General features: G+C 36.9%; 1 protein-coding gene across 11 annotated transcripts in view; it reads right to left on the reverse strand.

Annotated features, from left to right (window-relative positions):
- FOXP2 (forkhead box P2) overlaps nt 1-27,767 on the reverse strand; it is a 439,933-nt gene that overhangs the window by 285,739 nt on the left and 126,427 nt on the right. For all 11 annotated transcript variants that reach the window (XR_013939269.1, XM_080555112.1, XM_080555108.1 and 8 more), the window contains one exon: nt 17,687-17,769. The gene's annotated coding sequence lies outside the window, so the exon portion shown is untranslated. The remainder of the gene's footprint in view (nt 1-17,686; nt 17,770-27,767) is intronic.

Genomic DNA, 27,767 nt, shown 5'->3' on the forward strand with positions numbered 1-27,767 from the left:
ACAAAGATTGTCTGGTACAACCGCCTGACCTCTTTAGGGCTAACCAAAAGTTAAAGCATATTAATAAGGGTATTATCCAAATGCCTCTTAAACGCTGACAGACATGGGGCATCAACCACCTCTCCAGGAAGCCTGGTTCCAGTGTTTTACCACCCTCATGGCAAATAAAGTTTTCCAAATGTTCAGTCTGAACCTCCCCTGTCACAGCCTTGTGCCATTCCTGCACATCCCGTCATCAGTTCCCGGGGAGCAGAGACTGACACCTCCCTCTGTGCTTCTCCTCCTCAGGAAGTTGTAGAGAGATATCAGTACATACTGTAACCCTGCACTTCCAGATGATCTATTTCCAGAGTTTTTTCAATAAACAAACACTTCGAAGTTTAAAAGCTTGTTAAAAAATGCTGAATTCTCTTATAAATACTTTCTGTAGTTAAAGCATTTTTTAAATACCAGCACACAAATAATTGCAGAAGGAGGACAGACAGACTCAACACATGTCTTCACCATACCTGTACAACATGCATACTTATTTTTTTGACACGACAGCTTCCAGGTGTGACAAATTAAGAATTACAGGGAAAGTCACATATTAATAGCTATGGAATTTCCAATAGTATTTTTTAACCAAAGAGAAAAACAAAGCATAAAGAAGCTATTCAACTTGGATACAATTTGGAGAAGACTTTGTTTCTGCAGTCTGTTATCCTTTTATTCCACAAAATCCTGAACTGATCATACTTAATTGCAATGTTTGCTAACTGTACAAGTTCCACCCAGCTCACTTACTGTGGTACATACTATCTGTGGCTCTCAATGAATAAACAATAATGTTCTATAGGAGAAATAATCAAAACTTCATGAGTTTTGAAAGTGAACAACTATCCTTCTGTTAATTCCCTTTTTATGCATAGGTCATTGCATAATGACTAGGAATACAGTAGATAGACATCTTTTAGAACCATAGAAAAAACAGTACTGAAATGCACAGTCATATTTACTACTTCTGATATTTTTCAGACAACATCAACATATACTGAAGGATGTGGAGTGGAGTGGCAGTTACAGCACAGATTTATTTTTTTTTGCTCCAGCCAAATGTTTCTTTGGTGAAATTTTTGTTTTCCTCCTTTATTGTCTGAAACACTCTCTGACTGAACTTAAGGGCTCTTGAAAATTGGCACATACTGCTATTTATCCTCTACACTGTAAAAAATTCACTTTTCCCTCACCATGAGATTGCAATGCTTATCAAAAATCCTGCAAGTGCAAACCAATGAAAATGTGTAAAGGTAAAATATTTAATGCAACTTCAGCATTGGACCATTGACTCTATAAAGATGCTGAAGCTTTGCAGATGTGACAGGAGATTCTGTGTAAATTGATGTTTGGATTTTGTCTCTTGAGAGAAAAATTATGAAACATCTGCATCAAACAAAGCATTGATAAAGGAACAATAAATTCATACTGCTTAAGAATACAGACACTTCTAGGAATTTCTGTACGGATACCTACACCAAAATTGTTTTAATGATCTTCTGAAAAAAAAGGCCTCCTAAATTTACAAAGGGTAATGGATTTTATTATGTCTTATATGTATAGAACAGATGCAGTTGTTTTATGAAGCATAAACATCCAATGATTTTCCTGTATCTGTCCTGAACTTTATTTCTGAAGGAACTTGTTCAAGAATTTTGTGTCTCTCAAGATTCTTTTCTTCAAGAAATGTAGAGGAATGGGGTTCTAAATGTTCTTCATTCAGGGATCTTGAATGTTCTTAATTCCAATTATGAAAATCACATGCTGCAAACTCCATTACTTGGTGCTTCAAACAGCTACAAAAAATGGTTATCAATGGATATCTGAAACTGTAGTCATAATAATTATGGTGATCACAGAATCACAGAATGGCTGAGGTTGGAAGGGACCTCTGAAAGTCATCTGGTCCAACTCCCCTGACCAAGCAGGGACACATACAAGCAGTTGCCTAGGACCACGCCCAGCATCACAATACATGTAGTTTCCTGAACTCTACTTCTCAGCTCTGAACAACAATATACAGAATAAAAGTTCCATTTGCATTTGGCAGAGATTCATGGATACTTTGTTCTGTAAGTTTGTATGTTTAATATATTCCTTATTGAATCATTTAGTTTATAACAGGACCAAAGAACTTTCCAAGTCCCAACATTCTTGCTCCTTACTCCTGGAACAACTCTAGGAGAACTTTTTAAGTTCCAGTACCTAAAAGGGGACAGGACAGACCCCAGGCATAAATGCCTCTGCTCAATGTCACTGAAGGACGTCAGGACAAAGACAGTGGTGCTTTAGGAACCCTGGAAGCTTCTTTGTCTCACTCTTGCCACCAAACCTTTCAGGAATGCTTCCTTAAAGAGAGCTCTTAGAAAAACCAGCCTACCTCGTGCCACACCTAGTAGCAGTATGGCATGAAATTTACCTATATAGGACCAATAACAACTGGCCGCATCCTATTTGACAGCATGACAAATCCACTTAGGAGATGATCTGGCCTTCGCTCACACTGTATTATCATCACTATGAGGTGCACCAATCAGTAATAGATATGGCACAGTCATAATGTATTTTCATTAAACAGTTCTGTGCATGAGTTCAACGATATTTATACCTGAAGTTTGAAGAAAATATGTGCTATGTCTAAAAGTGCATCAAAATACAGTGACATAATGTGTCTTAAATGCATAGATATTCCTTAGTTTTAACTGAATCATTTTCTTAACTGCCTTTCCTTCTGAGAGTTTATTTGTAAGAATTTTGCATGCAAGCATTGAGAAGATGCTGTACTTTCTATGCCAAACAAAAAATAGAAATGCTGCCTAAAATATGACAGTTCACTGGCCACTGTGGCTTCACTGCCCTTATTCATACCACTGCACTCTCTTCATGCAAGCACTATGAAAAAGTTTTACTCATGACTGCTGCCATGCTTCTCTCAACACTTTGCTGTACTTTGCCGCTGATCAACCCTTTACCACAGCACCTACCAAATGATGGCATTGAGATCATGCTGCAATTAAATAGTTCTATTATTTTCATCCAAAATTGATTTCACACTTCAAATACACATTATATTAAGCTATTTACTGTTAAGCAGTAAATGTATAGGGAAATAAATGCATATGCGGAGACTTGAAGGGTGCTCTATCTTTAAGAACAAACTAGAAGAGATGACTGTTGATATACACAGTCCTAAGAGATGTTAAATGTTAAGATGATGGTGTTAGATGTTAAGAGGTGTTAAATGATGGCTATTCGGCCAAAGATCTACTCAGTCTTGAAATAAAATGTACATATTTCTAGATCAAGTCCAAATGTTTCAAACTTTGTCAAGGCAAGCCACAGATGAATGTATCATCAAAACAGTTGATGCTTCTGCAGAATTCCAACATTAGCTACTTTAATCATGCTTAAGTGTTCTCATTGACAAAAACATGGATGGATGTTCAACCTCAGCAGAAAAACCTGCAGATTTCCTGTATTTCTTTTAAAATCCTAGCCCCTTGCTGAGAAGGTCTGAACAAGCAGTAGTTACATCATTTAGAAGAGAGAAAACTACTGAATTAGTATTTTTCCTCAGAGACACTCAAGGAAGTGGTAAAGAATGAGTGGCGGCAAGGGACATTGGCAAAATAAGTAAAAAGGATGATGTGGTGTGTATTCCAGCTACCTTAGCTATTACAGAAATTGGTATTACTCGATTTGTTAACTTGTTGAAAAATACTGTGAGTACAAACACAGGAAAGAAACCTCAGAAACACTGCCTGGACTTGACACAACTCCATCTGATCTCAAAAAGTGCTGGTGAAAGGAGCCTGGACAAATCAGGTTTTACATTTACAAGAATTACAGACAGTGAGCACATCAGACTGCAGAAGCCTCCTGACAATTTCTCCAGGTTGTTCAAAAAACAGGCAAGGATTTCCTTGCTAAAAAAAATCAAACAGCTCCTGGCAGGAGTTACTCTAGGTAGGCCTGAGGAACAAGGCACTGCAGAATTATGGCCTCTCTGTCACAGAACAGCAGCTCAAGAAAAAGGACAAGAGCAAGGGATTATGGAAGCTTAGATATTGTTCACAATTCAAATTAATCTTTGACTAGATGATGGGTCGTAAGTGACATGAATAAGGAAGGAGAATTTTCAAGTAAATGTTGCCTGCGTCCCACAGGCAGGAGGATTTGCTTTTGCTGAACTACAGCTTCCTCAGTGCCTGACTGACACAGGCACCAACGAGAAGGCGGAAATTTAGGATAAAAAGCTTATCCTCATTAATATAACGGTTACCAATGAGAGATGTTTTTATTTTCTTACTTATTAAGCAGAAAACTGGTAAGTCAAGATAGCAAATTGAGCAGCTAAAACTTTGCTAAGAAAGAAAAGCAACAAATACAGTGCCTGACCTCCCCCTGGAGTCTTGTTCAGTCACTTGGAAACCCCTTCCCTCACAGGTAAGGGATCAGACTGGCATGACCAAACCCCTGGTGTCAGGAAGAAACAAAGTAAACATGAAGTATCCTATAAGTAATTATCCTTTCTGCAACTAATTAAAAAAATCATAGGAAATTTATTCTAAATGCATAAGTATTAAATTAGCCAATTTAGGGGCAAGGTTGGTTTTTTGTTTGTTTGTTTGTTTGTTTTTTCCTCCATGTGTGCATATGCATTCTTGGAAATCACAACAAATTGGGAAAAAAAGAAAAAAGAAAAAAAAAGTTAAAATACCTATTCCTAAAAGTTAAATACCTATTTAAAAATGCAGAAAAACAAAATGTGAAGAGTTTAAGCAATCGTGTATTTAGACAGCCTTTTGTCATAGCATGTTTGTTGTGCAGTGTCAAAGCAAAAAATCAGTTATAATAAGCATAATTATTTTAACGGATTTGAATGAAGCTGTATCTACAATTCAGTGGAGATGTTCAGGACAGACTTTTAAAGCTACTGTATTATATAAAGTAAGACAGAAGCAGTATTTTTAAATTTCAATAAAGCATTTTAATATATTTTAATAAATGCCTTTGTGATACAGGATTCTGTATTCCCGAGAAGTAAATAAAATAGTAATGCTGTCAAGCTCACAGAATAACTACATAAGCCATTTTACAAGGCAGATATACTTTTCCTTCTTTTCTATGAATGTATAAAGCTCTCCTTCAAGCTCTTACTAAATCTATTGATCTGTGAAACACAGTGCACTCTAGGGAGGCAATTCACTTGACATTATATATCAAATGATGAGATGAATAATGATCATACCATTTGGTAATTAAACATCTTACAAACCTTTTAACTGACTGAACGTCAGAAAGGTCAAATGAGGTCAAACCTATTTTTCTGTTGTTTTTAATTCTTTTCTTATATTAGCAATAGAAAAGTCATATTTAACAGTAACTATAATACTACATGGCAAAACCAAACAATTAAACAACATACTTTTCATTCCTGTATTATTACACAGTTTGAATACACAGAACATTTTTTCATCCTACAGTCCTACTATAATCATAATTGTTAAGCTTTCAGAGAAGTAGCCATGCACCAGCATAGTGCAAATAACTAGCAATGTTACTGGATTAAGGGAAATGAACAGCACATAGATCAAATCTAAAACAGCAAAGCACCAAGCAATTCAATTAAAGCTCCCTGATAACTTCCTCTGTAGTTGCTGGAATCTGATTTTTTGCTGGAGGAAGAGTATGGGTCATTTTGGCTGTTTGAAGTCACTCTTGGTGTTTGTCACCTTACACTTTAAACTTTTTATCTATTAATATATAATAATATTCACTGTTTGATACTAGAAACTAGAAACCAAAATATTTAATAAAATAGTTATCTACAACTACAATTTCATTTAAAGCTTTATATTTTGCATTTAAAATTGGCAGCTGCAAAGGCAATCAAAAGATGCTGCAAAAACGGTTTTTGCTATAGACTGCCAATACTGTGCAAATCACCTGCATGGATGACTGAAAATTTCTCTCCAACTCCTCTGTCAAACATGAGCTTTCTAAAAAGACTTATCTATTCCTGTATGACTTCAGCATAGCCTAATGTATTGTCATGATACAAGACTTTCACTGTCAGATGGAACAAATTCCCCCCACGTTCACCCAAACTATCATCAGCCTTCACTGCCCCAACAGACTTAGATCCTAAATATTAAAACATCTTAGGATTTTGCTTTAGCAATTTTTTCCTAGAAAACAGAGAAATCCTTAGTAGGTTGTAAAGACAGCATCCAGTGTCTTTCACAAAAACAAATAGCTACGGTCAACTTCCACAAACACCTGATCACACCACAAAAACAGTCTATATATTGTTCTTATCTCTTGCAGAAGACCAAATTGGCCACTCTCAAAAACCATCCTTAGACTACTGAGGCCAGTAGGCTATGTTGCCCCAGGTGTTTCAGCACAGCTAGACCTCACATAGAAAAGAGAGGTTTTTTGGGGTAGAACCTGAAAGACGAAGCCAGCTGGAGGATAGAATATTTCTGGGGAAGTCTCGCTTCCATACTGAGGACTGGCTGTTACTATGAGATGTGAGAGAGGTGTGGGAGATACCTTCTTAATATCAACTGCCAGTTGCTCACAGTACTTTGTCTTTCTTTGTCTCGAGGCTGGGAACAGAGGTCAAGTTAGTAAAATGAAAAAGAGATAATTAAATCACATTATCTTCTAGGATCTTTAAAGTATTGGACAGGGTATTCAAGTTCATAACGTAATAACTTCAAAACACTGTCCTATCAAATATATTCAATCAATTCAATATACATATTTCCCAAGCCTAATAAATCAAATAAATTTTAAATACCTTGAACTAAAAATATTTCTGAATTGCAAAATTAGAAGAATATAAATGATAAGACTACAGTAACATTAATACTACCTGACTTCTATCTCTCACATAGTCCAAAAGTACAATATTTAGCAAATCTTCCATTTTCACCGTAGAAAATGAGGGACAGAGAAAAAGCAAATATTCATTTTGCTAAAAGTCCAACATGCACAATTTTAGAGAAGAATATTACTTTGATATAACTAACTGCATTACCCCATTATCTTTTACAATGGAAAGTAAAGAACTGCTGGACTTCCAAAACAGAAGGCCTAGTGTTAGAAAGCAAATAAACAGGTGCTCAGATCAAACTTATTTTAGAACACCTGAACCCTGTATTCCTTCAATTTATGCATGTGATTTAAGCATTGACCTGTACAAAGATGCTCTGTGGAGGCTCAAGGGCTTAGACATATGTTCATTTAGCAAACAGCTGCAGCAGTTAAGGATGCTCCTGCCCTCTCCCTTCTTCCCCTGCTGTTTGCTACCTCCCCAATACCAGTGCTGCCTGCTGCCACTCAGGGGTTGGCAAAGGAACCATACGAACCCTCCTAAGCAACTGTTCTTCAAAGCCAAGTAGCACAGCTCAAGCTGATATGGTAAGTGTCTTGGTCTAAGACAATGGATTTTCCACTGCATCAGCTGGGGGGCCTTTGGTATTACGTTGAAGGAGAGAAAGGAAGAAAACACAGGTTGTGTAGTAGCAATAATGAATTGCTACGGAAGGGCAGAGATATCTAGAACTGCAGCACCTTTCTATTAAATTAATTACGTGCTTTAGCTATTAAAAGGATTATTGATAAAAATAAGTCTAATACTTCTGCAATAAAAAAAGACTTTACAAATGGGTGTGCTTACCTTCCATATTTCTTGCAACACTACGGCTCAAAAAGGTCAATGCAAAATAATTTTGTTAAAAGAGAAACCTTAGCTTATTTTCACATTCAATTTGGTAATTCAGTTCAGCCAATCAGCCATATTTGTAAAAATAAAATAAATAATGATGCTCTCATTCATTTGGTCCACATAACCATCAGAGAGAAACTTTTCTGAGGCAAAATCTCCATTTAGAAGTACTGATAGGATGACAATGCAAAGATTACAAAATTCTGAACTTTTTATTAAACAATTAGTAACAATCTAATTTGAGAAAAATAAGATTATACAAAACTAATATAAATGTCTTTGGGTTAAGTAATCTCTATGTGTTAATTCTTTAATAAGTGATGGAAGTAGAGAACTGCATTTGTATTACGTCAAAAAATTGTATCTCACAGCAAACAGATAACAAAGTAAAAACTAATGGTAACTGGCCGTGTAAAAGACATTTCTTCCTTAAAAGGAAGAAAGCTAAATATTCACCAACCTGATTGTAGTACACCCTGTTCAGATGATAAATACTAGTTTCAAAGTTAGTTGCAAAACATTAAAGACATGAAGTCACATCTTTGTCATATCACAATATCCATCACCTCTAATTTGATATGTTTAGTTAACTTGACCAAAATAATACAAAATACTATTAGGCTGTGAATTCAATTCAAGCACAGTAGCATCTATGTATATTTCAATAAATGTAAACCAAAATTTAACTCAGTTTCTTCTTCAAGTATACAACAATGAATTGAAATTTTAGTCTGTTTCCCAATAGTTTAGTTATAAAAATACATAATAACCAAAGTGTATAGATTCTAGAACTAATTTTTTATTTTGTACGTGCTAATGCACTGACTCCTATACCTTACTCTTGAAAAGACTTTATATATTATTTATATTATAAGCAAGCAGCTATGAATTTGCAGCCTAGGAATATATACCTGGTATTTTCTCCTTCTGCAGAACCTTTACCAGATCTGTCATAATTCACTGAATTTTCATGCATGTAATGAAATCTATACATGTATGCATGGCTGCAGGACCAGAGCAACCACATGAACCAAAATATTACCAAAATATTACCTAGTTTCTACAGATGACTCAACCTCAGGAAAAGAAAAAGAAAACATAAGTTCCTTCAAAAATTAAACTCTGTACATTTGAATCGTGTAAAAAATCTAATGCAGTTTTAAGCATGGTTTTCCCCTTCAAATCACCACTGAAAACCTATCTCAGGTACACCATGACTGACAACAATTATCACTAAATAGCTGTTTTACAGACAGCATTAAAAATTCTGAGGCCCTGTTCCTAAGGGACAGTGATATTTGTCCAGTTCTTAGATGACAATGCCCACATCAAAAAAATTACCTCATTCTTTGCCAGATCCCATAATGCATTTTCCAGAAGAGAAATCACTCTCCAAGACAGTTAACAAGCACCACTTACAAATACAAACCTAAAATAAAATCAGCTTTTTTAGGGAGGTTAACTCCAAAAGCAATCAAATAAACATCTATTTCATTTTGAAGATCCTGAACAGTTTTAGGAATTAGATTTGCTATTATTTCTTCATGTGCAATTAGTTGTACTGAATGGCTTGCTATATTGCTTGCATTTTTTGTTCTATTTAAGACGAACATTTTAAATACCTGATTCACCACATGTACCATAGACTGATTTCAGGATAAGGTAACTTTGAGAGCATCCCAAAAATACAGATACTTTATTTTACCGTGTTTCTGGAAAACACAAGACAGCAGTATCATGAAAATCAGTCTTTCAGAATTGCTTCAGATATGGTCAAATAAGAGACTATGCAGAAAAACGGCACAAATAAGTTGTTCTGGGCAACCACATTTGGTTTCCTTACGTCTTAAAGAAATCCAGAGTAAACTACTGTTGAAGTTGCTACTTCTCTTGATAAAATTTGCTGTTTTTTTTCTATATATATGTAGTGGGTTTACGTGGCAAGGTTTTGGTAGCAGGGGGCCATAGGGGTGGCTTCTATGAGAAGGATCTAGAAGCTGCCCCATGTTTGGTAAGGGCCCCACTGCTGACCAGAGCTGAGCCAATAAGTGAGGTTGTTTTGCGCCTCCGTGAGAGCATATTTAAGACAGGGAAGAAAAACGCTGCGCCACACAGCAGCTGGGAGAGTGAGAGGAGTGAGGAACAGCCTTGCAGGCGCCAAGGTCAGTGAAGAAGGAGGGGGAGAGGTGCTCCAGACGCTGGAGCAGAAGTTCCCTGTGGCCTGTGGTGAGGACCGTGGTGAAGCAGGCTGTCCCCCTGCAGCCCATGCAGTACCATGGTGGAGCAGGGTTCCACGCTGCAGCCCGTGGAGGAGACCACGGTGGAGCAGGTGGACCTGCACCGACGGAGGCTGCGGCCTGTGGAAGACCCCTGCCGGAGCAGATTCCGGGCCGGACCTGTAGCCTGTGGAGAGGAGACCACGCAGAAGCAGGTGACCTGGCAGGAGCTGCTGCCCGTGGGGGATCCAGATTGGAGCAGTTTGCTCCTGAGGGATGGACCCCGTGGTACGGACCCATATCTGGAGCAGTTCTTGAAGAGCTAATGCCTGTGGGCAGCCCGCACAGGATCAGTTCAGCAAGGACTGCATCCCGTGGGAGGGACCCCACAGCACAGGGGACGAGAGTGACCGAGAAGGAGCGGCGGAGAAGAAGCGCTATAGACTGACCATAACCCCCACTCCCCCGTTCCCCTGCACCGCTCGGGGGGAGGAGGTGGAAGAGGGTGGATGGGGAGGAAGGTGCTTTTGGTTTCTTTCCTTTGTTTCTCACTTCTCTAGCTTGTTAGTAATAGGTAATAAATCTTACTGTCTCCCTACGCTGAGTCTGTTTTGCCCGTCACGATAATTACTGTGTGATCTCCTTGTCCTTATCTCAACCCTTGAGCCCTTTTCATCGTATTTTCTCCCCATTCCTCTTTGAGGAGGGGGAGTGAGAGAGTGGTTGTGGTGGAGCCCACCCGAGTAAAACCACCACAATATATCAATCTATATTGGAGAGTTTACAGGCAAGACCTGCAGTAATGCTTGATGACTTTCCAATTTAACTAGAAAAACCTGTGACAGATAGGAAAGATGTCCCAACACAGAAATGAGCAGTGATTCTTTATCTTGGATCAGTCACCAGGGGAAAAAAAAAATGGAAACTCCACATATATAATTAAAATCTATTTAAATTCATGTTCTCTGTTGCCTCCTCCAAAAGACAGCACTTTCTGAGAACTTTATTTCATAGAATGCAGAAGAGGAAAGTGAAAGAACTAAAATGTGGATTAGGAAAGACTCATGATTCCTCCTGTCCCTCCTATAGAAAGTCACAGCTGCTGATGACTCTTTCATCCTGTTACATGTGCGATACGATGAATGAGAAGAGACTACCTTTAGGAGGATGGGAAACCCTATCTTGCTGGCACACCAGCCATTAAATTTTGCTTTTTAAGTGTGGAAATTCAAAGTCTGGGATGCTGTGAGAGCATTATGAGTTTGGCCAGACACATACAATCATCAGCATGGCAACAACAACAAAGAGAAAAGATCTCTCCAGAGCACAGCTGGTGCCAGTGCTCTGGATTATAAACAGGACAGAGTAATTTTCCCTTTTAAAATTATGACCGAGACAGGAAAAACTGAGAATATCATTCACATTTTCTTAGATTTATTCACAATCACACTGGAAATATGATTTTGACTAGCACCATCCCTGTCACTGCTCACATCGGCACAAATAACTGTGTATTCTGGCTACCAGTTAAATCTGGAAATCTATCCTTACTATGTTTTTCCAGTCTGTCAACTCACTCCTGAAAGCCATTTTCAAATAGCTAATTCATAATTTATTTCAAAACCAGTATTTGTGAAACTTCACAAGCATCTCATCCTTAAGTACTAACAACAGTCTTTTATAATAAATTTCTTGAACTTTAAAAAATAAAATATAATTGTCTAACACACACACATACAAACATAGTAATTTTGTTTAAACATTAATATATTCTTAAAAAGTGAATATATTTGGTATTGGCAAAATGAATATATTTGGTATCTAAACAATTGTGTTGTCAAGGTAGAAATCCAAGGTAGCTGGAAACATTGTTCATATACTTTTTAATATATTTGATCTTATTTAATCCGGTAACTCTAGGAGAGTTTTAAGTAATTTCTTGTATTAAACTATCATTCAAGTGTCTGGCTTTCTTGAAGCGGTCCAAGTCACAACTTGTGTGTACTGCTACTCCTAGTCACACACCCACTAGTGTGACTAAAAAGACCAATACTCATTGCCATCCAGGTAAATGAGTAAGAGGTATATATTATCTGTTGCAGCTTAACTTGCTTATTCTTATGAATGATCTTACTTCTAAAAATAATACGGACATACTACACTGCTCAGCTACAGAAATTCTTTACAAAAGAAAAATGTGAATATTTGGGTCTTGTTGACCATTATTCTAAATAGTTTGGCACAATAGCCTTAGCAGTTCATATCTTTAATGTACGGGATCACACATGCCTTTAGAAATGTCAGGGCTTATTTTAGCCACTTCACATGTAATATTCAAAATTATGTTACTTAGTAATTATTAAAACCTTTAAAAGTAGTAATCTATTTTGCATTATTTCATAATTATTTTCTCAAATAATAAACTCACCCTTAGTTAATCTTTAAGATCTTGCAATGCACTCTAGAAATAGTACCACATTGAATCTTTTTAAATTAACTGGTGATCCACATTTTCTTTTCCAACCGGACGCATGGAAGGCTTAGCCTTCTTTGTGGACATAGTTAATGCCAAGCCATTATCCAGCTGATGGATTAACTTGAATGATTCACTGCCATCAAATATTTCACACCTTGGTCATCGACATGATCATGACTAGTCTCTTAAAGGATCAGGAGCAATAAAGAAGATAAAATCAGTATATCCATTGCTCTTAAATCAAATAAAAATAAATTAAAAGTCCACTGTTTGAGAAAAGTAACAATTTAAACAATGGAAATTCCACTGGAATTGTTTATAAGATTTTCAACAATTATAGTTTTGGTAAAAAACATTAAAAGATTAACACTGAGCCAGCAGACACCTTTTCCTGGTATATTGTGCATAAAAAGTATTCCCATCTGCTTCAATGCCTGGGTTTTTTCATGGGCTTAAACCTGTCAAATTATTCCATTTGATTTCAGAGAATTCTCATATGGCAATCTATTTTATTTACTTTATCTTCAATAAAATGGTTCAGTGAGCATTAGCAACTATGAGACACAAGTTTCAATCAGTCCTCTGGCAAAGGCGTCAATCTACATTAGACCTACTGTGCTGTGAGTTGCAGCCAGAAAGCTGGAGTAAGACAGGGCAACAGTGAATGAGTGAGCGAGACCTAATAAAGCAGCAGTGAAGAGAGTGAAAATTCTCCCTAGACACTACCCTACACTGCTTATATAATGTGTGTGCCTAGCTCAACACACCAGTAGCTCCTTAATAAAGCTGACAGCTAAAAAGGAGCTTCAGACTCCAACTTTATTTTACATGACAACTACAGTAATGGTTCTCTGTTCTCAAGCAGGCCACATTTAGAAACGTGTATCCAGTTCAGTTAAAAATTAAGAGTTCTCACCTCTCTTATTCATGTCACGCAGAAAAAAAGAAGCATAAAATTATTAAGATGCACACTACCTCTCTCTCATGTCATACAATTACTTGAAAAAACATCAGATTTCAACTAGCTTTTCCTTAAAAAATTCCATGACAGAAACCACAAAATAATCAGTGTATTTGAGCAACAGCTCATTTCTGAAGATGATATCATTAAGGACTAATTCCAAGAAATGTGGGGCATCACTACTAGATGCTATGAAAATATCTCCCAAAGCTCAAACTTTGTAATAAGTGATGCAAGTTCATATTTGATATGGGCTGTAAAAAGCAGATTATTGTAATAGTGCTCTTCCCAGCAAATCAGACCATTAAGACTGTATACTTAATGTTCAGCTGAATTGAAAAGCTGGCCAGTTTAAATCCATAGTTTGATATTTTGTATAATCATAGCAAAAATTTACTACTTCGTAGTTCCAGGACACAAATCCAATTTTATCAACGTAAACTACTTTTTGACAGAAGTTACCTTCATTTTCATTGCATTCAGGCTCCCCCAAATCAGTAATTTATTACAGCTATTCACAATCACCCCTCAAAGATCACTCAATATTCTACAATAAACAGTGTCTCTGTTCTAATACAATTCCTTAAAAAAGTAAAGTACTATTTATGCTTCAGAGTCTTCCTGGTGGAAACTGGACTGAAGATAATGCCATTCAGCCCCCATCCAGTCACTTTTGGGAAAGCAGATGTGGTATTTTCCTGTCAGCTGTATATCCTCCTCCACCTATGCCAGTATCAAAACTTACTTGCCTTCTGACTGGATGTGTGGAAGGCTTAGCCTTCTTCATGGACATAGCTAATGCCAATCCATTATTCAGCTAATGGAATGACTTGTATGATTTACTGGTATCTAATGTTTCACACCTTGGTCATCGACATGATCACCAGCAATGCGTCCTCCCATGGCTCTTAAGAGAGTTCAAGTTCAGCTGCAAGGTAACTATATGAGTTATCTTTGTACTAATCTTACAATATTTTAATGCAAAATTATATTTTTGCCCTATGCAAAATAACGATTTAGAGAGAGACTGGATATTTGGTAGATAAACAACGTACATACATATACTGTAAGTGTACACAAGTCATGCTGTTTCAAATCTTATAGTATGAGAAAAAGCCAAGAATAAGCACATCTCCTTTCCCACAAATTGCCAAAACAGGACAGTAAAGCTAGATCAATTTAATAATAATTAATTATATAACTACAATTCAGTTCACTAACACAGAAAATACAGTAAACATTCACATTTAGAAAACTACCTTAGCTTTTTTGTCAAAACCTAATTTAGTCTGAAAATCCAGAAGTAACTGGATTGCTAATAGTCCCCAAAAGTCCCCATTTAAGTCATCAGTCTAAAAATAGAACATTTTTTCATGGCTTCTGCATTTTTCCAATATGGATTTTTGTCTTGGTTTCAGTTTTTCCAACTCTAACTCAGTTTTCTCAAACTTCCTCCTAAACTAAGTCATTTAACGAAAGGTGGAATAGAAAGCATACAGAAATCTTCTCAATGCTAATTAAAAAATTACTCATGAATGCAATTTTATTTTTATATATTTTTATCACTACTTTTACAACTGAATCCTGGTTTTCAGTCAGTGGAAAGACACTATGTCCTGCCATAAAACAACAAAAAAAATATCAACCCTATACGACATACTGAAGAACTAGCATTTAGAATTTACTACTATTTCCTCATGGACTACAAACACATTCCCTCTCCACTTTCACATATTGAAAGAAATAGAGACCAGTGCTAAAAAGGCCAAAAAAGATTTTGGCTTTCTTCACAAAAAGCATTTTTATAGATTGTATTTAACTTCAAGTTATGGAAAAAAAATAATGGAGGAAACAGAATAACTGTTACTTTCCTTCATGTGCCTTAAGTTCCAGACATATTGGAATTCAATAAAATGATACTGCCAAACTATTATAGATGCACAAGTCAGTGTTACTGCATTTCTGACATTATTTGGTACAGAACACAGTAAATTTCCAGAAAAACATTCTTAAGAAAAAAAAAAAACTCGTTGGCTCACCAGATTTCAATTACTACACTTTAATAAAATAACTGTGCTTCTACCAAACCAAACTGTTTTCCAAAATACTACTACTTCATAGACACTGTCTATGAAGAATCTAGTATTACTAAGGACAAGTTACACCTCTCAGACATATATGTATAAATACACGATAGGAATCCAATCATACTTCCATTGCTAGCTAGAAAGCAAAGAATCCGACCTTTTTCACTGGTTTCTCCTCTGGGTAATGTAAGAAAAAAAACACCATTGTGTAAATACATTGCTACATATTAACATATAACCATACACAAATTTCTATGTGATACCAGCATTGTCTACAGTTTCTCTGTACAGTGCTGTATATATCCTTTGATTTACAACACTGCTAAAGTTAATATTGTATCTGTTTTCCTCTTTTTTTTTTTCTTCTTTTTTTTTTTTTTTTTTTTTTTTTTTTTTTTTTTGTAATAGTTCCACCAGAGTCATGCTGTACCCTTCAGGACTGTGCCTTAAGTCCTTGGACGAAGGTGAAATTAAATTGGAAGAAAGGAATTTTCCTTTCTTATTACCCAATGGGTAAAGAGAGCCACAGTGAAACACATATCATGACTCTCTTGTTTGGTAGCACTTTGAAGTAGGTTAAGCAGGTCTGTGCTTCCTGCCAGATGGTGAAACTTTAGAGAACTTGTTATAAACATAGTTTCAGCACTAATTACTCTCACCATCATTAACTGCTCCTGGAACTATTTCTTTCTATTTCTTACCTTCCAAGTCATCAGTCCATGAAGATGGCAATATTAATAATAAGGAGAATATAGGTGGTTTTGAATATTTCATAATGCCTTAGCAATTGCCACACAGGGCACGCAGGGAAATGATATGTCTTTACTACAGAAATAGTGGTGTACATAGAAGCAATTGAGCTTGCTTGCTATTGGGGTGAGTTAGTTTTTTGTACATTGTTGAAACCTGCATCTAGAAGATTCAGTACCTGGCACCTGTTGAACAAATTTTGAAACTTATACATGACAATATTGCCTAAAATTTTGAATTTGAAAAATGATGGAAATATTCTCAAGGTGTTTTCTACACCCGTAGCAATAGCAAAATGTGAAAAATTACAACACCTACCATGTACATTAATTCTTTGTTGCAATAGCACGTGTGAAAAATCTGAAATAGATGCCAGTGTCTTCCTAAGCTCTTATCTTAAACTAATCATTGGAGCAAGCAAAGTATTAAGTATTAATAGTACTAATAATAGTATTAATATTATTATTAAGTGCAGGCGTGCCAAGTCCCAGGGTAGTACTATGTCCACAAACAGTAATTCTTTACAGGCAGGTTCAGATAGTTAACACACACCACAGTTCAGACAAGATTTGAAATCATGGTCTTTAACATCATGGAATATTCCTGGTTCCCAATGGAACACAGGTAATTCCTGTTTCAGCAAATTAGGAATATACGAACACAGGGATTCATTACTAATCTTACCTTGTCTTTTAAGTGTTAAATTATTGTTAGAAAAATATGCAAATATAATCTAATAGAATTTTCTGAACAAATTATCATAATCTTAATGCAGCTGGTGTAACAAAACTGTACAGTGAGCCTTAACTCTAGTCACTGAAGACGCAAGAGTGACTTAAAGAGCAAAACTATAGCTGTGATCAGTTATTTTCTTCCTACTAACTGTACTGAATTCCTTTTAAAGCAGAAGCCAACCAAGAAATTCCAAAAGTGTTACTGCAGAAAGACTCAGAGTAAATGCAATAGAGACTACATCCAATACAATATCTTTTATACCATACCTTTGTTATTGATTCTTGAAGAATAATCTTGCTATTTTCCTTTTCTTCTAGAAACACATATGGTATTGTTTTCCTAACTTAAAAAAGTGGAATACTCCTGTAGGGTAGAGCTAAAATCTGACTTGTTATACTGAAGTTTTCTTCACTGCACTTCACCTCCTCCAAGGTTCCAGAGACCTTGGTGAGACAACATTTTCACTTGCTTTTTTGTGTCAGGCCCCAAAAACCAGGGAAAGCCTACATGACTTCAATATTCTCTGTTATTAGTCAGAACACAAGTAGTCATATAGCTCAGTGAATCGGAGGAAGGAGAGATCAGCTATTTGAATATGGACTGATAAGCAAGAACAGCAATTCCTGGACAAAACAAAGTTGCAGAAGATAACACTCAAATGATTTGCAATGTTTCATGTGTACTCACCTCCTTCTTCTGAACCTCAAGAAGACCTTAAACTTCAACCTTGAACTGGAATGATGTCCAAAATCAATTCCAGTATCACCATCCTGAAAAGACAGAGAGGAATATTTACAGCTATTTAGATATCATTCAACAAAAGCAAAACAGGAAAGATCTTATCACATCCCCTAATTAGTTCCACTGTGCATAAGCTGGTTCGTAAGTATTCTGAAAGAAAAAAAATGAGTTATAATTTTCAATTTTTCTATTTTGACATAAATATTTTGGGTAAAAGGCCGAGCGAGTTTAAAGAGAAAGATTCTCTTAACAAGTAGTCAGCTTAAAGAGTACCTTCACTATTCCACAAAGAAATATAATTGTTCATTGAGTCTCTGCCTTGCCGTAGAGGGACAGATAAGGCATCACTCAAAGTCTAGTCTTATTTTTTTAATTCTATTTCTATTATTCATGCATCTGAAGACAAGCAAGTAGGAAGCTTCCCTGAAGTAGTTTGTTCTTGACAAAGAATTGCACATAGTATCAACTACCAATAAGTTCAGTCATGTGAAGGAAGGTACAGAAGCTGGGAGACAGCACAGCAATGAAATTTAAATCTGTATGTATTTTAGGGAGGCTGAAAGGACAAGAAGAAAAGAACAGCTTGAATGCTGAGATTATAAGATTGCATTAAAGGGAGAGGGTTGGACAAGGCAAAAGAAATAAAGACCATGCAGGTCTGTAGAAAGATTCTCAACATTGCATCTATGCTACCAAATTAAGCAATGTCTGAGCACATTTCTGTTTGCTGAAATCATATGGCACAGACCAGCCTATGTCTATGCTAGAATACTGACATACCCTCCAAAAATACAAGGCCTGCATTCAAGCTAAAGGAAATGGCCAAATGAATGTCTGAAAAATTTCACAGCATCATAGAATGGCTTGGGTTGGAAGGAATCTTAAAGATCACCTAGCTCCACCACCCCCTGCCATGGGCAAAGATGCCACCCACAAGATCAGGTTGCCCAGGGCCCCATCCAACCTGGTCTTGAACAGCTCCAGGGATGGAGCATCTACAACTTCTCTGGGCAACCTCTTCCAGGGCCTCACCATCCACTGGGTAAAGAATTTCCTCCTAACATCTAATCAAAATCTCCCCTCTTTGAGTTTAAACCCATTCTCCCTTGTCCTATCACTATCTGCCCATGTAAAAAGTCACTCTTCTTCCTTTTCATAGGCCCCCTTTACTAAAAGGCTGCAATGAGGTCTCCACGGAGCCTTCTCCAAGCTGACCATCCCCAGTTCTCTCTGCCTTTCTTCACAGAAGAGGTTCTCCAGCCCCCTGATCATCTTTGTAGCCCTCCTCTGGACTCACTCTAACAACTCCTTCTCCATATCCTTCTTGTGCTGGGGGTCCCAGACCTGGATGCAGTACTCCAAGTGGGGCATCAGAAGGGCAGAGTAGAGTGGGACAATCACCTCCCTTGACCTGCTGGCCATGCCTCTGTTAATGCAGCCCAGGACACGGTTGGCCTCCTGGGCTGCAAGCACACATTGCTGGATCATGTCAAGCTTTTCATTCATCAGAACTCCAAGTCCTTCTCTGCAGAGCTGCTCTCAACGAGTTCTTCTCCCAGTCTGCACTCCTGCCTGGGATTGCCCTGGCCCAGGTGCAGCACCTTGCACTTGGACTTCTTGAACCTAATTAGGTTCACGTGGGCCCACTTCTCAAGCTTGTCCAGGCCCCTTTGGATGGCATCCCTTCCTTCTGTATTGACTGCACCACTCTGCTTGGTGTTGTCTATGAACTTGATGAGGGTGCATTCAATTCCACTTTCTATATCATTGATAAAGATACTAAACAGTACTGGTCCCACGATGGACCCCTGAGGGACATCACTTGTCATCAGCCCTCACCCGGACATAGAGATGTTGACCACAATTCTCTGGATGTGGCCATCCAGCCAATTCCTCATCCACTGAATAATCCACCCTTCAAATATGTATCTCCAATCTAGAGATAAGGACATCATGTGGGACCATGTCAAAGGCCTTACAGAAGTCCAGGTAGATGACATTGGTCAGTCTTCCCTTGTCAAAATTTCTGAAACAATGCCAGTTTGCAAAGAGTAAAAATGTGGCAGGGGCCTGGAAATATTTCCAATCATGGCTTAATTTACTAATACAGACATAGCCTTAGCACCTGAAACTCTGCAACTTCTGAAGTAGCCTCTCAACAGTGCCTCTTGGCAATTCTCCCTTGCTGACAAGGTCAGACAGCAGCAGACTAAAGAGTAAAATGAATATAGAATTTTATAAAGAGAAAACTGCTTTCCCACAGTTAAAAAAAAAAAATCTGTGTTCCAACTGGCATTATTAATACACACTTTGTTACAAGATTTTTGGACATTTAAAAGAGTTCCAGTTCTAACTTCTTCCTTTGTTTGTAGAGCATAACAAAACCTGCTGGGAAGGTCGAAGTTCCTAGAAAACTGAAAGCTAGCTGGCAGCCTCTGTAGTAGAGCAAGTGAAGAAGGAAGAGCAGAGAACGACAGGCTAGAGGAATAAACACTACGTGAAACCTCTGCACAGTAGGACAGCACTGGGAAATGAGAACGAAATCTTATGAGCTCTTAATACAAAGAGAAAAAAAGAAGAAAATGTTAAAAACAGGTAAGGATCCTAAGGCAAATAGGAGGAGGTGAAGATGGGTGGCAATTCTTAAAAGTTGCTGGAAAGTAAAATATGTGTCAATGAAACTTTGTGTGGTGGTCATGTAGTTATCCTACATCCAAAATGGCAATGTCCGACCAATTGAAAGAAGCATTCACCTTCCTCTCCTGTTTTCTATTAAAACATTGTATATGTAGCTATGCCTCTGAATTTTCTTCTGCACTTAAAGTCTAGACAGAAATACAAATTATGCTTATTTCTCCAACAATATGTGTTGTCTGTTGATAGATGTTAGTATGTGGGCCTTGAACATCAGTATCTGTATTCTTTTTCTCCCTATATTCCTTTACTCCAAAAATGTTTCAGATAATCAGATTTCTCAGTTTGGATCCTATTAAACATCACATTTTGCTTCATTCCAGAAAGAAAGCCAATACATGATAGTTATATGAAATCTTACATCAAAGCATGACCTATTTTGGTGAGATACAGACTTCTTGTAAGAAATTTTTGATGATAACATTTTATCATCATTATTCACTTACAAATAAGTCTTAATTCGAAAATAACCACACTGGCTAGTCTCAATCATTAATATTTTATCTTTGTTCTTTTTGAATTATCAGGATTTCTAGAATTTTCAAAAATCAACAAAGAATATTCACAGTAGGAAGGCATGCATATAGTACATGTGACATATGTACATCAGATAGATGGCAAGCCTTACTTATGAACTTTCTTTTTACCAGTATAAATCTTCACCTTTAGAAATGTATCATTTGACCTACACTTCATTTACATTACATTCCAGTGCAATTTACCTGATGAAGACAGCAGTCTCTTAAAACAATATTACTCCTGTTGTAAACACTGATTAGTTTTCATTTTTGTTTGCAACCTAAAATATGGACCTGGATCATTCCAGTTATTTCAGGTTAGCAACAGAATATCTCTACCCTCCCTCCAACTAGGCCAGCATGTTCCATCCCTTTGACCACTGTTGAAGTAGACTACCATCTGCTCCCACATGAACACTTTCATCAAGCAAACAGCAGAATACAGTCGAACTGGAAGTCACCTGCATACCACCTGTCTTTGGCTTCTCATTCAAGTCCCTGAACTTTGAGTCAAACAAGCAAATACCACAAAGTTCTGTAATACCTGAGAAAGGAAAAGTGCATGGGTCAACAACTGAATAAATCTGATATGTAGATGTTCATTAGAAATATAGACTTAGAACTCTACTCAAATTCTTCTCAAAATGATAAAATGTGCAACAATTATGATCATCCATCTAGTATAGAAGCTTTACAGGTGATAGTTCCTTTTTCACACACAGACATTGTTATACAGGTTGTGTAGCATTTTGTCACAAGATATGCTGATGCTGTATGATATCCTGCACTAGATTTTTTACATTGTTCATTATGAGTACAACTAACAGGATTTGGCTCTTATTTATATGAATCGTCACAGTTGTTTCAGAAATCACAAAAACATAACAACAATTCAAAATGAAATCCAAATTCATCTCTTGATGAAGATATTCCTTTGAAACTTAAATAAACTAATACAATGCCCACATGTTGTAAATAATTCCCTTTAACTCATTCATTTAATTACTGCATTCATCTCTTAGCTCATTTTACATTTAGATCATAAATTATTAGGATAAGCTTACCTGTTACATATTTGAACAGTCTCTACAACAACTTTTTTTTTAATTTTTTAATTATTTTTTTACATTACATGCTCATGTTCATTATCCTGGCTTGTCAGTGGCCTTTGGTACCTTTTGAAAATTTAAGTAACTCCACAGAAGTACACTAGAGCTCTTAAGCAGTTCTACTATTTGTTAGATAGCAGCCATTCTGAGGTGTCTCTATTTCACGTCAGGCCTGCCCATGCACATTTTTTCTATAAAAATGTTTCAAATTGTGCATTACTATTTTATGTGTGTAATTGTATAAAATATTTCAACTCAACAAATCATTCAGGAGTATTCTAGAACATGGTTGAAGGTCACATATATTAGATATATTTAGATATGCTTGCTGTTTTGAAGTAATACAGATAGGGCTAAAGACACAGCTGGTTTCAACGAAACAAGAATTACCTGTTAGAGACACTGACTATTATTTTAATACCATATATGTTCACTGGTATTCATACCTTCCACCTTTCAAACATATAGCCCTCCTGCGCAATTAAAAACAAAAGAACTCCTAATTTATAATAGGACTTTGGAGCAAGTCTTAATTTACATTATGTCAACTGGACATCCTGAATTTTATTTGAAAATACATCATTAACATATGTATATATTTTGGAAGTATGAAATAAAAATGTTTAAAGTTACTTAATAATCAGACTATATATATATATTTATATTTAAACTACTTCAAGACATTAGTTTACACTTTAAAAAAATGCATTTTTAAAGAGTGTTATGTAGATCACAGCACTGCAAATAGAAAAAAAAAAAAAAAGAAGAAGTACTGCTTTTCTTCCTGAATCTAAGTATTGAGTTGGACAGGTTCCATGACTGGGAAACACTCAGAAGCTCATAACTAGATGAGCACTACTGGATGCCATTATAATTAACAAGAACATGCAAAATAAATTAATAGTTATGTTTTATAATTATTCCAAAGTTAAATGAGCCTACAAAAAGACCTTCATACTACTGTGATCTCATTAGCTAATTTTTACATGCCACTCTACATTAATACTTAGACAAATGAAGGCTAGATTTTGTTATCATTGGGTCCAAACAGAAGCACTGTGGTTGTGGGAGCAATCATTTTTTTTACCTGGCACGGAGAAAATAATTAATTCCTGAACACTTCTCCTTGAGTTGTTAACCTCCTGCAACTTTCTCTTTTCCAAAATTTTAAACAAAAGCTATGTACTTACAGAATTTCACATTATACTCCATAGCACTAAAATTAATCTTGAATTTCCAAAAATGGAATTCCCTAATCAAAATATCTGTACTCAATTAATCACAACATCATGCAACACTGCAAAGGAATTGGTCAAGAAAAAATAATAAAAATTACAGAAAACCATTAAAAATTTAGTATTTAATGCTTTGGGAATTGCGTAGTGACAGAAAAAAGGACAAAAAAAATTACGACATGGACCAAATATATTGTGTACTTCTGAAATGTCCCAGTCACTCTGTAAATGATGTACAGGTTATACATAACAGCTCATTTGGGTGCAGAGGGCTGGGAGGGGCTCAGTTGTTTTCTCCATTCAGATCATACTTACACTTAATAATAATTAATAGGACATTGATTACTTATTAAGACACAATGGAGAAAATGGAGACAGTACGAATAAACAGAAAGCCTGGAGCAAAATCTTCTCTTCCCAAACCTTCACAGGAACATTGTCTGAATAGCTGGGTATACAGACTAAACCACCCCTGAGGCAGGTCTAACTTGCTTGACTTGTACGTACATGATAGATAACCCATGTTGACATTAATCTTCTAAGTATGCACGAGCCAATATCATATTCATGGAGATTTCTAAACTATTTATCCAACATGTGCAGATACTATGCCTTACTTTATCTTCAGGCATGTCTGTCTTCCTTCTGAAAACATATAATTTACTGTAAGACAGCTCAAAGAAGATCCACTTCCCACTTGTTGTTGAATTTTCTTATGCCTCTTATATTAAACTGCAGCAGCGTACAGTAATTGGGGGAGAAGAACATTAACAAAAACAAAAGCAAATAACTAGTCCAAAAGCATTTGAACTACAATACTAGTTTACTTATACCACAAACACAATGACACTGCAATTTTGTTTATTATTTACAGGATTACAACTTTTCTGCTTCTCCCATTTTTCCATATGACATGACCAGAAGGGATTCAGGAACACTATCAGACGAGAATGTAAAAGCAACAACTTTAGAAAATATTATAAAAGAACACTGATGGTAAACATCATAGGTTTTCTTATGTATTTAATTTGTTCTTGTAGAGAGATGTGTGTACAGATTTGCAAATTAGCAAAACATAAAGTCAAAGAGCACCTTACCCTTCTGCTATGATGCATGCACCATTAACACAGACTCATTCAATAACACTAGGAGTGACCCAGGAGGTTGTCTTGTCCAAAGTCTTGCTTAAAAAATTGTCTGAATTTAGAGTTGGTCACTTAGGACATCAGCCAGACACATCTTCAAAACTTTCAAAAAAAGAGATTTTGCAACCTGATTTCTCTAGGAAACCTGTTCTGCTACATAACTGTCGTTTTAATGAAAATATTTTCCCTTACATTGAGTCAAAGCCTCCACAAAGAACATCTCCACTCATTCCAATTCTTTTCTGTAGGGAAAGTCCCCTCCTCTTCTCTGCCTTTCTCTTCTGTAGAGCTTGCATCACTGAGCTCCCATCATTCAATTTGTCCTGCCACTTAGCAGTTATTCTAATGATGCTCTGCATGTGGAGCTTCTAGCCCGTTTATTCTCCATTCCCAAAAATCCCACCTAAACAAATATATTAAAAACTCATTTAAAAAAAAAAAAACAAAACTTTATCTCCACTCCCAAGAAATGAAGATGGAATCCCACCTAATCAACCAAATACACAAAAAAATCCATATATTGCAAAAAGACAGCTCCTGACCACCCCCTTACCCCCCACCAAACTGCTAAAAACCAGAAGGAAAACAGGAAAAAATAAATAAATAAATAAAAATAAACCGAACAAACTATGAAAAATGGAAGAGAAAATAACAAATACAGAAAGGTTATAAGATAACTTATACAATTACAAATTCCTGCCAAAAATACCACCATGAAAATACAGATAACCATTCCACTAATTGCAAACATCTCCATCAGCTGACCATTAGCAGCATTTGCTAAGTAGATGTTTCCCAGTTTGGCTGAACAGTGGGTTACTCCCTCATCAACATGGGGCTTCCATGGCCTTACCACGTGTTCAGTTTGGGCACGTTTTGCCTACACTACTTCTGAGGTTGGTTCAATACTGATCCAAACACCGAGGTCAGCTGCAGATAGTCATTGCAAAATATGCCTGTGACATAATCAGATCGGTGCAGAGGTCCTTACCCTAACACCAACATCGGGTATGGCTTCATTTATTGTGTCTTTTGGAAAGAGGAGACTGCAATGTCATTGATGGTGTATTCCTTCTCACAGCCCGTGATGAGAGTAAGAGGCCTCTCTAGAGGACGCTGCTCTCACTTCTCTCAGTCATCCACTCCTCACTTCCCTACTTAGAGCCACACCAAACTGCAGAGAGAGAACTTGTACACACAGACCAGCCCTCCCCACAGAAGCAAATGCCTAATCCAGCCTTCAGCTATCCTGTATTTCCATACAGACCGCTTTAGAGAGTTTGACCAGATGACCTCCAGAGATCCCTTTCAACTTCAACTACTCTGTGATTCTGTGATTCAGGTTCATCTCAGACACAGAGTCAGCTCATAAAAATATACAGATTTTGTACGAAAATAAGAGAACAACTGCTCTTGATTATCACATCCATCTGGAATTTGACAGTCTATTTATGTTAAACAACCAACACCTATTCCTTCAACTATAGCCAAAAGAGATGACATCAAGAAAGACAAAGAACATAAATATAACCCATATTCTGAACTAATCGCTAAAGAAACCTAAGAAACAGAGCACCTTCATAACACTGAAATGTCCCTACAAGTATGGTAGATAAAAATTAAGGCTGTTAGATATTTCTACCTGTCTTGTAAGAGTAAACCTCACATTGGGCTATGACCCAAAGTAAATTCCTAGCCACAGTCAATAAGTGCTTTGATGCGGATTGGAATTTATGTCCTTGACGGGGCAACAAAAGGAAAAAAATCAAAAAATCTACCACTATTTCAAAGAGGGTCACTGAATAAAAATGAGTACGCTTGTTAAAAAGAAGAAAAAAGACAGCTACAAGAGTCACATCTTCACAGATGGCACAGAGACTGATTAAAGACACCTTTTGCAAGCTCAGAAGAAATGCATAAAACTTATCAAAGTAGACTAAGAAAGTCCACAGAAGAGAGCTGACTTGAACAAACAGGATAAAGGAGGCTATTAGGAAAAAAAAATATTAGAAAAGAAAGAAGGATGCTATTCTTCTAAAAACTTCAAGTTGTGTCCAAGTGAGGAAAAGAGAAAGAATGTTAGTGTCTGGCAGGCTTAAATGTAAATACACATTAAAGTGTCAGAAAGCCACAGGGGCTGGCAGCTGCTTGTGGACTGAGGTCCAGGAGAGGTGGAGGCTGTCCACCGGGTGGGCAGGGCAGGATCTGGCCATCCCTGGACAGGGAGCAGGGCAGGCCTGGGGGCAGCCAGATTTAACCCCAGCCCAGAGCATCAGGCGACTCCACAGGGACAGGCCAGTGTTAGGGGTCAGGATCAGGCCCAGTGAGGGGCCTGACACACACAACCACCTAAGAGTCCCTGCCCATGGCTGGCATGTGTGTGGAAGGGGCCACACACACACACACACACACACACACACACACACACAAAGTTGCTTTTCCATCTGCTGATCAGAGAAGTTACTAGGCCAAACTCCCTTCCTACAGAGATACAGGAGATTTCTGTCTTAAATTGAAATGCCGTTAGAGAAGACTAGAGCAAGAAGACAAACTGAGCTCTAAGAAATTGTTTCACTGGAGTTTATGCCACCAACAGCTCTAAAAGAACATGAATATGAAATAACTGAACTTATAATAGCTGACAAATGGCATGAACGACAATTGATGGTGAATATGAAATCAATCAAAAAAAAATCTAGAGGAGATCCAAAAAACTACAGATCAGTACACATAAAGTTCACACCAGGGAACTCAGGAGAGACTACAACAAAGAATATGTTTATGTCAATATATATGGGGGAGAGTCAACATTCCAGTATGAAAAGGAAAGCCATGTCTCAAATGATCACAGCTTTTTGGAGAAGTCCCTCAGAAAACAAGGAAGTGAGGTCAAATTGTAAGCCATATATTTCCAAAAATCATTTTATCAGCTCTCTTACCCAAAGGCTCTAAAAAAAATGCATGGAAAAAAAAAGGTGGGGAGGGGGGAGGTCTTGCACTGCTTAAAATGATTAAAAGAAGGGATATTAATATGAAGAATAAATGACAGTTTGCAGTATGTCACAGAAGGAGATTAGCAATGGAGACCCAAGGCACCTCTCTATAAGAAGACTAATGATATTCAGCATATTCAAAAATTACCTAGAAAGGGGAGTGAGCCATGATGTGACATTGTCTAACACTAAACCAAAGGCAGTAAAGATGAGGACAGGCTGGGAATAACCACAGAAAGAAAATATATTACTGAATGTGAAGTGATAAATAGGAGGCAATATCTAATAAGATGAAATGTACAATTACTTGACTGTGGGAACGATAAACTTCCA

The sequence above is a fragment of the Anser brachyrhynchus genome, assembly GCF_964034855.1.
Source record: "Anser brachyrhynchus genome assembly, chromosome: 1".
Classification (NCBI taxonomy): Eukaryota; Metazoa; Chordata; class Aves; order Anseriformes; family Anatidae; genus Anser; species Anser brachyrhynchus.